This window comes from Balaenoptera physalus, assembly GCF_965194825.1.
Source record: "Balaenoptera physalus genome assembly, chromosome: 3".
Taxonomy (NCBI): Eukaryota; Metazoa; Chordata; class Mammalia; order Artiodactyla; family Balaenopteridae; genus Balaenoptera; species Balaenoptera physalus.
This window is the reverse complement of record NC_138890.1, coordinates 87,026,511-87,041,371: the sequence shown is the minus strand read 5'-3', so window position 1 is coordinate 87,041,371 and position 14,861 is coordinate 87,026,511. Positions and strand designations below refer to the sequence as shown.

Genomic DNA, 14,861 nt, shown 5'->3' with positions numbered 1-14,861 from the left:
ACATTCTGGGAGATTACTTTGTGGAGTCCAAAGGAGTTTGACATACAGGACTAATAAAATAATAGCAGAACATGTGAAAAACATGCACTTTTAAAAAAACTGCCTACCACATCTGTTGTTTACACTTTCCTTTAGTCAAAGAAATTTTAGATAACCTATTTAGCAGAAATAAAAGTCATTGGTTGAACCTGATTTTGGCTCTGACTGGAGCCTCCCACTATTTCAAAGCAAAGTTTCAAAAAATTGTATTTCAAATTCCAATAGAAGTATTACTGTTAGGTAGCTGGTCAGTCATGAGTGGGTCCCACCCCATCCTGGACAGGGTCATCTTTCCCTCCCCCACCAGGACACTGGTGACCAGAACACGCCCAGAGATCCTCCCTCTTGTGGCCAAGGACCACAGCTAGGTTTCCAGCCACAGCAGGGCCAAGCAAGACAAAACCGCAAGCACAAGTTAGCACAGGCGCACCAAGACCTAAAAGGTGACTCAAAGTAACCGGGGTTCATTACGCTGTATTTGTAATAAATTAGCATCGTGGTTCCCTCCTCCCCGTCCCACCCGCCTGGGGTTACACTTGGGCGTTTATAGGTAAGAAGCTGCGCACTAGGAGAAAAGTTATATAACCTAAAGCTGTCGATCAACTTGTCAGTCAAATGATGCAGGACACAGGGAGGGACAACCACTCTAAAAAACCCAAACTTACCCCATTGCGGGGCTGCTTCTGGTTTCCAGACCGCCCACTCTCATCCTTTCTCAGGAGCATACTTTCGCTTTGCTTAATAAAACTCTTGCTACTTAAAACTGCTCTATGCCTCTCATCTGAATTTTTCTCTCGAGAGTACAGGAAGTGAGGAAATCACCGTTCTGCCAGTGACATATTTGGTGCTGTGACTCAGATTGCTGCCAAGGTAAACTGCATGTCTCACCTGACTTCACTCTCTCTCATGAGAACTTGCTTGCTCTCAGTCTCTGCTTTGTTTTCATTCCAAGACCCACAGGGCACAATCTCAGTCCACTTACTGTGTTATGGCTCTCCCCAGTTAAGGGTAGCAGGGAGTATCCCCCAGACCGTGCAGATCCAAATAACACTCGGTTGGCAGCTGACGCTGTCCTTGGGACCTGGTGGAAATACAATTTCCAACCATGAAGGAGCCCACTGAGGCCAAGGCGTTTCTCCCCTTGATCTTTCTCCTTCTCCTCTATCACTCTATCTCTTTGGACTCAAGAAGATCCACCGAGACGACCACCGGACATCAAAATTAAGACCGCGCAGCAAATAATTGGCAACTTGGTCAGGTGAGTTTCCCCTCTGTGGCTGCTCAAGCCCAATTCCCCCTCCCTACTGAAACCAAGCAGGACCCTGTGGGGCTCCTGGGCGCGGAAGCCTTTCAAACAGTCGCTAATCAGGGAAGGGAGGGGATGAAGAGATAAGGGAGGAGCAGCCAAGAAACAATAGAGCAGCCTTGGGGCAGGGTCCTGGTTCCGCCTCAAGGGATACACATAACAATATCTTTGAGCTCTTTACAGAGCTAAAACCCCCCCAGCAAATGGAAGTTGTTAGCATTCTTCATTCCAGAGAAGACCTCCTGAGGCCAGATTAAAGGAACCAGAAAAACTCATTAGGAGACCAACTGAGGCCAGATTAAAGTAGTGCAGGCCCTGCACACACCCTGATGATTATCAGCAACCCTACCCTTGAACCATTGCTATAAAACTCCTCACCAAATCCTCCCAGGTGGGGACATGCAGTTTTGAAGGGCATGAGCTTTCTGTGTCTCCCTTTGCCTGGCAAAGCAATAAAGCTATTCTTTTCTACTTCACCCAAAACTCTTGTCTCTGAGGTTCAATTCCACACCAGTGCACAGAGGCAAAGTTTTAGGAATCACTGCTTGTTCTTAGTCCCAGTCTGGTTCCAGGACACTGGAACTGCATCGGTGGCCCAATCTGGGGGACTCTGTGCATCCTCCTCTGGATTTGCAACCCAGCCCTTAGTGGTCAAGCACCTTTCTCAGCAGGCTTACGAGTCTCTCTTGGGAAGCCTCATGGCTTCATACCTTCCCTCCTGTCCTGGATTTCTCTTATATCCTCATTCTCTCCTAACTTCTTAGACTTTCTGTTGATCCTTGAGCCTCCTTGCCAGCTTTGCCAGCAGGTTGGATGTTGCCTTTTTTACTTCTGTGGAGAGGTAGCCCTCCTCAACACACAAGGACCATATCCTGAGGGGAACTTTGGCCTTGTGTTGTTATCACTGCCTTGTGGCCCTCCAGCCCTACCTCTATTTGCTTCTCTTTCTTTTGTTTCAGTGATAAAGGTAATCCATTTAGTTGGCTCAGTGCCTAGGTCTCCTCCCTCCCCCTCTGAAGAATTTAGGCCCTGGGACTCTGGTAGCTTTTTCTCCCACTGGCTCTTGTTCGTTTCCTTGACTAATCCAAAGTTCACCAACACTTTACCACTCCCCAAACCTCCCCTACTTATTTTAAGAGGCTTGTAAGTATTGAGGGAAAAAAAGCAAAGCTTCCCCCCCCCCCCCCCCCCCCCCCCCCCCGGCCTTAAGGAAACAAACAGACATCCTCCTAGGAGGAAGTTGCCTTTCTCCTCCTATGTCTTTGAAATGCAAATGTCCTACCTGGTCTTTTCCAGGAACCCTTATCTCCCCCATCTTTGTAAAATGCAAATTTCGAAAAAGGGAGTAGGTAATTTAAAACTTGACTTGCCAAGGACCAATAGAAATCTTGAGTATCTTTTCTTAAGTCTGCCAATCAGAAAATGCTAATATAACAGTTCAATGATTTGTTTCTTGGTTTTGTTAAGGTCTTTTAAAGGTTAAAAATTATAATACTTAATTAAAGCTGCTAAAGTGATAAGGGAAGTATTTCAGTGTGTAAAACAAGTAGGATATGTTGAAAGCAAGAGAAGGTATAAAGACTGGACATATATTTTTGTTGAGGAAAAAAGGAGAATAATTTTGCCCTAGGGCTGGTTGCTTAGGTATGGGGAAAAGATGGGACAAATTAATATGGATCCAGAAAGTGATAAAAGGTTTGTGAAAAAGGAACTTTGAGAAAAAAATTTTGTAAATTGTCAGGATTAAGACTAGACTGAATTTAATTAGGTAATTGAATTTTGTGATTAATAATAAGCTAATATAACACTGGAATTTGATTTTTTTTTTTTTTTCCCTCTCTCTGTTAAGAGAACAAAGTTCTCTTGGCCACTTCTATTAAAAGTTTAACTCCTCATTGTCAGACTTTCGCCCTCCTGTTGTCCTTGTAGCATAGCAACAGTCTACACCTAAATCAGAGAATTTAAACGGGTAAACAATAACTGTAAATAAAACAGTCAGGGCTATGGGAAATCCGAGATGGCCACTTGGCTTTTCCCAGCTCCCTGGCAAACCTCATTTTTTTTATTTGATGGGTTAGAGCCTTCCCTGGCTGCAGGGCGAATGCCCTCACAATGAAAAGGAAATGGTTAGAAAATGTGCTTTCCATCTGGGGTATACTGTCTACAATCTCAGTGATCAAGGCACTCATTTCACTGGACAAATTGTACAATCCTTAACAGAAATCTCACAAACTTCTTAAAATTATCACTGTCACTATCATCCTCAATCATCAGACAAGGTCAACAAAACTAATGGAAAAGCTGGACTCAAACAGAACAAAAATTAATTACATGGTATTAAATGAACTGCTAACCATGATTATAATTTTTATGACTTTTGTCTTACATATTACCAGTTTCTAATCTTTGTTTTTCTGATCTAGAAAAGCCCTTCTCCTCAAGCTACTTATGATTAACAACAATTTGGTAATTTACCCCTGCGGGTAAAATTAAAACATTTTTCTTTTCTCTCTGCCTGGTCCCTCCAAAAACTGGAGACCCTTGGGTTATGAACAGCCTTATCAGGTAAATAAAAAAGACTGTCTCCTGACATGTACAGGAATCTCTAAATATTTTGGGGACCTCTAGAAGAGAGAAATTCACCTAGGCAAAATCTGATGGCAAGCCTTTGGTGTGGCTTTCTTAGCCTTGAGAGGCCTTTTGGGAATTTAATCTGAGACTCCTGAGAAGTTACACCGGAGCCAGTATGGAAAAGCCTATGTGGTCAATGGACCAAACTTATTTTGAAAACAAATTAGTCGTGGCTGTGTTTGATGGAGATGAGGGTAATTTAAAAAAAAAAAAAGAGAGAAAATTATGTTTCACTAAATATTAGATCCTAGTTTCCTTAATTAAGGTCTGTATATACTAAGACTCAGTTTGAAGATAGTTCCTTGCTGTTCCTTAAGATCATCCTTAAACAGGGTCAACAGGACTTGAGGAGAGGATGAAATTGGAAAGATGCTAAATCCCAGGGACTACATCCCAATCTGGGACCTTTGATGATTGGACATAAGGCATACAGGGAAAGTACCCAGAGAAAGGACTCAGGGAAGCCACAATGGCTTCGGGATGGGGCATGTGGTAAGGTGCACTAGACAGTAGTCCTGGGGTGAGAACTGAAATGTGTTCTGCCCAGCAGGATCAGTGATGAGGTACGCCTCACCCACAAAAGGCCATAAGGGACTTGAGGGACTCCTCAAGACCCCTATGCACATTCGTCTTGTCTCTTTCAGATGGGCAACCGACTGTCCATCCCTCAAGATTCACCCTTAGGATGTATCGTAAAGAATCTGGCTAAATTTGATCCCTAAACCTTAAAGAGGGAAAAATTAATTTTCTTTTGCAACACAGCATGGCCCTAATATAAGCTAGGAGAGGGAGAAATCTGGCCTGAAAATGGGAGTTTAAATTACAATACCATTCTCCAACTTGACCTTTTTATCAAAAGATGGGCAAGTCGAGCAAGGTCCCTTATGTCCAAGTCTTCTTTGCCTTGAGGGAAAACCCTAAACTCTGCAAGACTTGCTGGGTAAACTCTGCTCTCTTGGCAATGCTTAATTTGTCTACCAAAGTTCCCTCCCCCTCTCCTGATAATACAATCATCAGCCAGCCAATAAGCCCTGTCTACAGGAACTCCCTTCTGGGGAAAAGAAGGAGGTTCAACATCATCAGACACTTCTTCACTATACCCAACGTTGGACCCCCAGATGCTTTGCCCTCTTACCCGGGATCCCATAACTCCTCAAAACTTTGTCCACTCCAGGAGGTAATAGGGCCTGACGGGCTTCCCATAAAAGTCAGAGTTCCAATTTCCATGCAGGATCTCAGTCAGATAAAACAAGATCTAGGGAAGTTTTCAGATGACCCTGAAAAATATCTAGACAAGTTCAGGCAACTAACCGTGACCTTTGAGTTAACCTGGAGGGACCACTTTCTCTTCTGCCCAGTCGAGGGAATAAATAATGAACAATGTAAACTAACTGTAAGCAGTGTAACTGTTAACTAAAACCTGTTAATTATGGGCAACTGGCCACTTATGACCAAGGACCACAAGAAAATCTCTCCACTTTCTATGAGTGATTGAGAAAAGTGCTCATAAAATACACTAATTTGGATCCTGACTCAGAGGCAGGGAAACTGGTTTTAAATGACCACTTCATCATTGGGTCATCAAGTGACCCACTCAGGCTGCCCCAGACATAAGGAGGAAAATACAAAAGATGGCCTTGGGACCAAATACCACCTCCACAGAGCTCCTTAGGGCAGCCCCCTCTGTCTTCTACAATGGAGACAGAGAGGATGAGGAGAGGGAGAAAGAAAAACACAAAGTTAAAAGGCAGGCTCAACTACTGGCAACATTACAGGTCTGACAGCCAACCCCTGGTTGACCCCAGGAGGCTCCCCCCAGCAAGTGTCATCACTGTGGGAAACCAGAACACTGGAAGACAAACTGCCCAGAGACAAAGAGGCCCCATAAGCCATGCCCCCAATACTACAACAAGTTTGGCCATTGGAAGAGGGACTGCTCTGAAGTCCGAAGGGACCTTGGGTTGGCCCCTGACCAAATCATGGCCTTGAACTGAAGGGGCCCTCAGCTCTGGCCAGCTCCCAAATCAAGGACCATCATCATGGGGACAGAGCCCAGGGCAACTTTGGATGTGGCAGGCAATAAAACCTCAGATGGTCCTCAGTCAAGGGTATCAGCCCATCAATACCCAAGAGACAACATTATTCTACATGGGACCTTTGGATTGACCCCCCAGGACAAGTGGACAGGAGCACAACAGTCAGCAAGAGGAGGGACCCTAAACCCCTCTATGCCCCTTTTCAGCAGGAAGCAGCCAGAGAGAGATGAAGTCCATCTTCCCAAAGATTTTAGGGTCCCAACTTTTGAGGGGGGAATGTTAGGTAGCTAGTCAGACATGAGCGGGCCCCACCCCATCCTGGATGGGGTCATCTTTCACTCTCCAACCTGGACACTGTGATCAGAACACACCCAGAGAACCTCCCTGTTGTGGCCAAGAACCACTTCTAGGTTTCCAGCCATATCAGGACCAAGCAAGATAAAACCGCTAGCACAGGTTGGCACAGGCACACCAAGATCTAAAAGGTGACTCAAAGTAACCTGGGGTTCATTATGCCATATTTGTAATAAATCAGCATTGTGGTTTTTGCTGTCAGTTTCATTTTGGTGCTTATGGGTAAGCACCTGCGCACTAGGAGAAAAGTTATATAACCTAAAGCTGTCGACCAACTTGTCAGTCAAATGATGCAGGACACTGGGAGGGACCACCATTCTGAAAAACCCAACCCTACCCCACTGTGGGGCTGCTTCTGGTTTCCAGACAGCCAGCTCTCATCCTTTCTCAGGAGCATACTTTCTTTTTGCTTAATAAAGCTCTTGCTACTTAAAACTGCTCTATGTCTCTCATCTGAATTCTTTCCCTCGAGAGTACAAGAACTGAGGAAATCGCCCTTCCACCGGTGACATTACCATGGCTAATTTCATACTTGTAATGTAAAAAGAAATACCCTTACTTTCATATTTAAACATTCAAACTGTCGTTAAGAATATTTCTATACAGTAATTTGAGGTGTAAATTGCATTGCACGGTGATAAATAAAGAAATCACCCCTTCAGGTGTTCACTTCTACCATGTAACAGCTCCCATTTGCTATTATTTCTCTCTCTCTTGCTTGTATTTGTGTGTGTGTGTGTTTCCACCAAAAAAAAAAAAAAACACTTGAGAATGAGTCAGTTATTAGGCAATATACCTGAATGAATGAACATTGGTTTACATTCAGCCAGTTGTCCTTATCATTAAGTGAGAAATTTTATCCGGGCATTAGTGGTGGTGGTGAATCAGCCAGTTAACTGGAGCTCTGACTAAACAGTGATCTAAAACTTGCTATGCACATATACACAATCTTTTCACTTGAGAAAAAGCTTTGTAAAAGAACTTTTCTTTTTCATTTTCAAAGAAAAGCTATCTTTTCTCAAAGTAATAGAAGTCACTTAAATGTGCAGACGGTATGAATCATTCAGGCTTTCTTTTTACAAACAAGTATAAAAAATGAGTAAAGTCAACCACCAAAGTTAAAGAAATGTTGGTCTTTTTCCTGCTCATGAGCACCCTTGCTTCAAATCTTTTCCAGGACTCAATTTTTGGAGGGGGTTTTGGAAAGAAATGATGAGAGGGTATAGAAAAGAAGAAAATCTGTTCACTGTTTTGAGCCAAAATTATTTAGTTGGGGAGAGAAATTGTTATTTCAGTAAAAAACTAATTACTAATTAGACTAAATGAAATACAGTAGAAGGTTGAGTGGGTAAATTAGCATTCTAATCCTTCTTACAATGTCTATTTGTGACCAAGTCTGTTGCCCTGTAATCATACCCCTTTCCCTCCTACCCCTCCCTTAAATGGAAACCAATTGCTCTTATCTAAGTTTCAGGAGGAAGCTGCAAAGAGAAAAACAAGAACTGGTTGGAACCAACTAGGCCCAAGATGGCAGAAGATTTGACTTCCAGTAGACCTTCATCCTCATTATATGCTCACTGTAATATACTAGCATGCTAAATGACATACCAGTGCCAAGACAGTTGACAGTTGCCATGACAACAACTGGAAAAGCTCATACAGGACTGAAAAGGAGTGTTGCATTAGTTCCAGGTTCAAACCATACCCCTGTTCTCAGATAAGTCATGAATATTCCTCCCACTCTTTCCAATTCCCTCCCTTTTACCTCGACCCTTGTATGCATATGGTATCTCCATCCCAAGTGGGTTGAGAAGTTGATCTGTGAACTAAGTTTCCGCTTCTCCATTCTTTCACCACTGAATAAAATTTGTGCTGTTTCAGTCTCAGCATTGGTTTTGTTATTGGCTGTGCGAATCTAGCAGAAAAAGAACTTCCCTGGCTGAGACAAGGGGTCTCAGCCCTGACTAGGACCCCAACTCAGGTCCAGGCAACCAACTTGATAACATTTTGTGTGTGTTTTTGTTTCTTACTGCAAGGTAAACACCTTCGTTAAATGCTGTCTCACATCTGCAGGATTTTATGATTTAAATTATTAGGCTGTAATTACCAATGAAAACAATAATCTGTCTACTCAATGAAAAACTGAACATCTCTTATTCCAAAACTTATCTTCCATAAAGCAAAAGCTGCCTGAGATTTCACTATCAGAAATTTACTGTTTGTCATCTCATTTATTTTATAAATTTAATAATGTTGTCCCTCAAAGTTCCTTAACTAGAATCACCTATTTCAGTTAATTGAAATCATCTAGTCATCCAAGCTATAAACCTCTGTGCCTTTTTTCTAAATCATTTCACCTTTACAATATACTACACTTCCTGGATACATGTACATGTATTGCTGAGTCGCCTTGCTGTACACCTGAAGCTATCACAACATTGTTAATCGGCTATACTCCAACATAAAATAAAAAGTTAAAAAAATATATACTACACTTCCAAACTCCATTAATTATTCTCTCTTCTCCATATACCCAGTTCCAGGCCCCTTAAAAATGCTCAAGTGGAGCATTACAGTTATCTCGTAACTAGTCTCACTCTTCCCAGACTACACCTGTCCAAAACCTCATGCTGCTTCTAAATGATAGACTTGATTAGGACATCTTGACCTAAAGGAAAAAGCAAAACAGACAAACAACAACAAAGAAAAAACCCAGATGGTTCCTGATGTTACCTACAGAATAAGAATCAAACGCTCCTCACTGAGTGGCTGAAGACGGTATGGAAAGAGCATTGGTCTTACATCACTGTTGTAGTATTTATTAGCTGATTATTCTTAAAGAAATTATTTAAACTCTCTGAGCCTTAAAGGCTAGTAATACCTAACCTAAGAAAGTTGCTGTGCTAGTAAAATGAGACCGTTCACGTGAGACTGCTTAGCAGAGCAGAAAATCAAGAAATCAGTTTTTCTTCTTTCTTTACTCAATATATTCCCAGACTGCTTTGTAGATTACCTCCTGCCACGCCCATCCCCTTGCAATCTGAGCTCTAATATTCCAATTTCTCACAAACATATTCATACCTATGTCTCATTTCTTCTTCCTGGAATTCTTCTCTTAGCCTTTCTCACTTGGCCAACTTCTACTCATCTTTCAAAATGCAGTTCAGGTATTACCTCTCTTGCAACAATTTCCCTAAGCCACCTGCACTCCCTAATCAGAAGAGATTCCTGAGTCCTCTGGCCTGACAACTGTACATTTCAGTGTTTTCACATGCTCTGCATCAAGAACTGTAAAGGATGTGAATTTTTACCTACTCTCAAGCTAACAAGTTTGCCTGTCACAGTTTCATGCTGGCAGAAGACAAGAGAATCCTGGATGAGAGATGATGGACTTTACTAATCACAGCACAGCAAGCAGCACGAGATTTATGTTCAGATTGGTTCTCCTTACTCCCCAAGTCCCACGGTGTTGAGACAGAGGGAGCCCAAGTGGATGCAGAGCAGGTAGTGGAATCCTGAGCGTAGAGAATCTGAATCTATTTATGGCTTTAGAGCAAATCTGTCAACCTTAGCCCCAGAACGAAACACTGGACAATACGCAAAGCTGTGCTTTGCTCCGCATGGAGACACCTACTCTATCTTCCAAGGCTTTCCCTCTACAAAATCTGTGAGAAGATAAACTAGAATGAAAGGGCAGTTAGTTCTGCTTACAAATTTTGCAGAAACCTGAGAGATCCATGGGGAACTGTCTCTCAATACTTTCACGGGAGTTTTCCCTTTGTTTCCAAGTTGGGGGAGGAAGATGGACATTGGACAGTGTCCTATTCCCAGCAGGACCCCAGTGCCAACAAAAAGGACATCTGCTAAAGAGAGGCTGCTCCAATCTTATCTTCCCAATAGAAAATCTCCAAAGAGGGGTAAGTTAGGGTGACAATCCAAAGTAGGCAAGGTAAGCCCAGGTTGAAGACTAGTTCCAAATGTACATATTTTTTCATTTTAGCTGAGGTGACTATAAATTATTTAAGTAAATACTTTTGACTTTAGTAAGATCATAAATGCTTAAAATTTTTCTTCTATTTTTTTTGTTGGAAAAGTACAGGCTTCATGTCTACCAAAAATTCAGCTAGAAGCTGTGAGTCATAGCTGCGTCTTAATGGCACCTACTGTGAGCCTCACCCTTCATTTACATCATCTCTAATCCTCATACCAACCATGTGAGGAAATTTCCATATTCCAAATTTTTGGCATGAGTACTTAAGTGCTTTATCCAAAGTGACAGAACTAATAAGTGGAGGACCTATGTTTTTTGAACCCAGTGTATTTGTTTCCAAATTCTATAAACTAAACTTCCTCATGACATTTCTCTTCTGAGATTACTTTCCCTCCATGACCACCAGCTAAGACTGCAGCACTAAGGGAAGTGGAGTTTAATTCTGGAAGTTGTCCCAGACTCAGGTCAGATGTGACCTCATGGATGGTGCTAAGTGGGAGCCGCCAAGCGCAGAGACAGAAAAGCCCCTGCGTCTCACCTCACCTACCTTTCAGTTTTGGCTAAAGCCCATCCTTAATGTAGATATAATGAAGCACAGTGTTTCTCTGTTCACTTCATAGGAAGTTTGGGGCAGCCTCTCTTTGGCAGAAGAGACAGGAATGATTCAAAAGGCAGACCAATTTTATAAAGATTCCTATTAGCATTTTTAGTTCTCAGATTAGCATTGTCCATAAAGTCCCAGATGGTTTCCTGCCTCTACCACTTAGAAGATAAATTATCTAACCTCTCTGAGCCTCTGTTTCATTGTATGTAAAGTGAAAATAATAATCCCTATCTCTAAGAATGTGTAAGGATAAAAGCAAAGAAGTATGTCAGTTGCCTAGCAAGAGTGCCTGAACCAAGAATGGTGTCCCCTTTTCCTCTCACCCAGACATTACAAGGCTATGATTATTACGTGCTACTCCTCGAAGACGAACGGATATCACAGATAAAGAAAACATCGGTCTCAGATAACTCAAATATTTAATTTTAGATGAAGTTGACTGTATGCTGGATATGGATTCTGGACCAGAAATGAAGAAGCTAATTTCCTGCCCAGCAATCAAAGGAACATCAAACCCTTTTGCTCAGTCCAGTTTTCCCAGAGGAAATTCAAAGCTTGGCTGAGGAGTTGTAAAAGTTAAACTGTTTGTTTGTGGCTGTTGGGTAAGTGAGCAGAGCACGCAGAGATGTTCAGCAGACCATTCTCCCAGCTGGCTAGTACTGAAAAAGAGAAAAACTTGTAGAAATTCTGCGAAACATAGGTGATGAAAAAACTACAGTTTTTGTTGAAACTAAGAAGAAAGTAGATTTTATTGTAACTTTTCTTTGTCAGGAAAAGAATAGCAACCATACGTATTCACGGTGGTCTGGAACAGAGAGAAAGAGAGCAAACTCTTGGAGATTTTCATTGTGGAAAGCGCCCAGTTTTTGTAGCTACTTCAGTAGCTGCCAGAGGGCTAGATATTGAAAATGTTTGATATGTTATCAGTTTTGATGAGGTGTTCATTGAATCCAGTGTACTGGTCATTGTGGAAACGCTGGCAGAGATATTTCCTATTTTGATGCTCAGATAACCATACAGCACAGCCTCCAATGAAAGTACAGCCAGATGCTCAACAGGGTGCACTGCACAGCTGGAAGAAAGTGCCTTGAGCACATGTGTTCCTGGCTTCCGTGACAGAACGAGAGGAAATGTGTTTGCATCTGATGATACTGAAAAGAATCATCAGGGCAAGAGTACCCTGAACATAGCAAGATTTTCTTTTTCACAAGCTCCCAATCCAGTATATGATGAACCATGGGATTAAAGCTAAAACACTGAAGTTTGTGGTATAGTTCTGCTGCAAAGAAAACTATTTTAATTTTTGAGTATTTGATACAAGTGTGAAGTCTGACATTCTCTGTCTCCTGTCTTCCTGTTCTTACTCGTACACTCAAAAAAATAAATCTTTACTGACTAGTTAATGTGAGATGCTAAAAATTACAATATTGCAGTTACTGATACAAATGGTGTTAACTGGAAAAATTAAAGCATTCTAAATGTCTTGAAAAAAATTGTTTTGAAAAGAGCTTACAGTTTACTTGGGGAGAGAATAGAGAATAATCAGAATAGATGACAAAATATTCTTCAGGATGTAAGATGGAAAGAAATTTCGTGCAATGGGAGTAGAAAGAAAGCTCTTACTTCCAGCCTGTGAGATTGAGAATTTCATTAAGATGAATTTGCCCTTCCTGAATCAATAGGAATGACCTATGGAGATGTCCTTCCCTCTATCTAATTTACTTGCCCCCTCTTGTCCTGTTCATTGGCTTCAGCATGATTACAGGAAGAGGAAACAGTCAGATGGAAACAAGAAGAGGCACAACTCAAGAGAATCAAACTTCTTTGCCCTTTCCAGAGAGAAAGGTATTTATATCAGTTTTCCACCCAAATGTCTACCCTGTGAGTTTGCTTGGCCTTTCTGTGGTATTTGCCTAATTTTCCGTAAAGAAAAATTGCACATTGCCTCCCAACTAAGGATTACTAAGATCTCTTAGTAAGAAAATTGAAGCAATGAATATCAGCTAGGCAACTTAGCCTATCTGCCAAAATGAATTTTACTTTTCTCACTTAACAATACACCTTGCAGTCTTTCCCATGTTAATGCATACCTCATTATTTTTTTTAATTAATTAATTTACTTATATATTTTTGGCTGCATTGGGTCTCCGTTGCTGCGCGCGGGCTGTCTCTAGTTGCGGCAAGCGGTGGCTACTGTTCGTTGCGGTGTGCGGGCTTCTCATTGCGGTGGCTTCTCTTGTTGTGGAGCACTGGCTCTAGGCGCAGAGGCTTCAGTAGTTGTGGCACACAGGCTCAGTAGTTGTGGCTCACGGGCTCTAGAGTGCAGGCTCAGAACTTGTGGCACACGGGCTTAGTTGCTCCGCAGCACGTGGGATCTTCCTGCATCAGGGCTCAAACCCATGTCCCCTGCATTGGCAGGTGGATTCTTAACCACTGTGCCACCAGAGAAGTCCATATCTCATTATTTTAAATGACTTTTTGGTATTCTATTGTATGGATGTACCACTTTTTTTTTTTAACAATTCACCTACTGAGGCACATAGCTATGTTTCATTTTGTTTTGTCTTTTCAAACAGTGCTAATGTGAGCATCCTTCATTCCTAATTTTATTTATTTTTTAAAATTTATTTATTTTATTTATTTATTTTTGGCTGCATTGGGTCTTTGTTGCTGTGAGCAGGCTTTTTTTTTGGCTGCATTGGGTCTTTGTTGCTGTGAGCAGGCTTTCTCTAGTTGCAGCAAGCGGGAGCTACTCTTCGTTATGTTGTGCAGGCTTCTCATTGCAGTGGCTTCTCTTGTTGCGGAGCACAGGCTCTAGGCATGTGGGCTCAGTAGTTGTGGCTCACGGGCTCCAGAGCGCAGGCTCAGTAGTTGTGGCACACGGGCTTAGTTGTTCTGCGGTATGTGGGATCTTCCTGAACCAGGGATCGAACCCGTGTCCCCTGCATTGGCAGGTGGATTTTTAACCACTGCACCACCAGGGAAGCCACCCATTCCTAATTTTATATTTGTAAGTTTGTATTTATTTTCTGATGAAGGGCTCCCCAAATTGTATAAGTTTCAGGCCTCACAACACTTAGACTCTATTCTTTAAATATTTGACAATATCCTATTTTTATTGCCTTCTAAATCTCTGAGTTGATTTGTTTGATATTTTAATTGTTATCTCACATTATCCAAAGAGGATATAATGATTTCTGAGTTGATTTGTTTGATATTTCTAATTTTCTAAATTTCTTTTTAATTGCTACCTCACATTATCCAAAGAGGATATAATGATCATTATTAATAATAGTTAATACATATAATTCAGTGATAGGCACTGTTCTACATGCCTTACTTTACAATTAATTTAGTCCTCACAAAGACTCTGTGGGATAGATACTGTTATTTTCTATATTTTACACATGAAGGAACCTAAATGTAAAAAGGTTAAGGCATTAAAAAAAAAGACTAAGGCATAAGGCCAACAATTTAGTGGCAGAGGCATTTTCTTCAGTTTTTGTTTTTCTAAAATCCTAAGTGTATTTCCTTGTCCAATGTAATGGAACATTAAAAATGTGTTGACAGACGTAGGGAACAGACTTGCGGTTGCCAAGGGGGAGGGGGATTGGGGATGGTTTGAGAATCTTGGGTTAGCGGATGCAAACTATTATACATAGAATGGATAAACAACAAGGTCCTACTGTATAGCACACAGAACTATATTCAATATCCTGTGATAAACCATAATGGAAAGTATGAAATAGAATATATATATATACATATATATATATATATATATATATATATAAAACTGAATCACTTTGCTGTACAGCAGAAATTAACACAACATTGTAAATCAACCATACTTGAAAAAAATAAATTTTAAAAAAATGTGCAAAATATTGAAAAATAGGT

General features: G+C 41.4%; 1 long non-coding RNA gene across 1 annotated transcript; it reads left to right on the top strand.

Moving 5' to 3' along the window:
- The first annotated feature begins 180 nt into the window (after positions 1 to 180).
- Positions 181 to 14,107, top strand: LOC309657869. Its single transcript, XR_014261936.1, has 3 exons — positions 181 to 1,297; positions 7,835 to 13,641; positions 13,684 to 14,107. It is a non-coding gene; the product is annotated as an uncharacterized lncRNA (long non-coding RNA).
- The last annotated feature ends 754 nt before the right edge of the window (positions 14,108 to 14,861 follow it).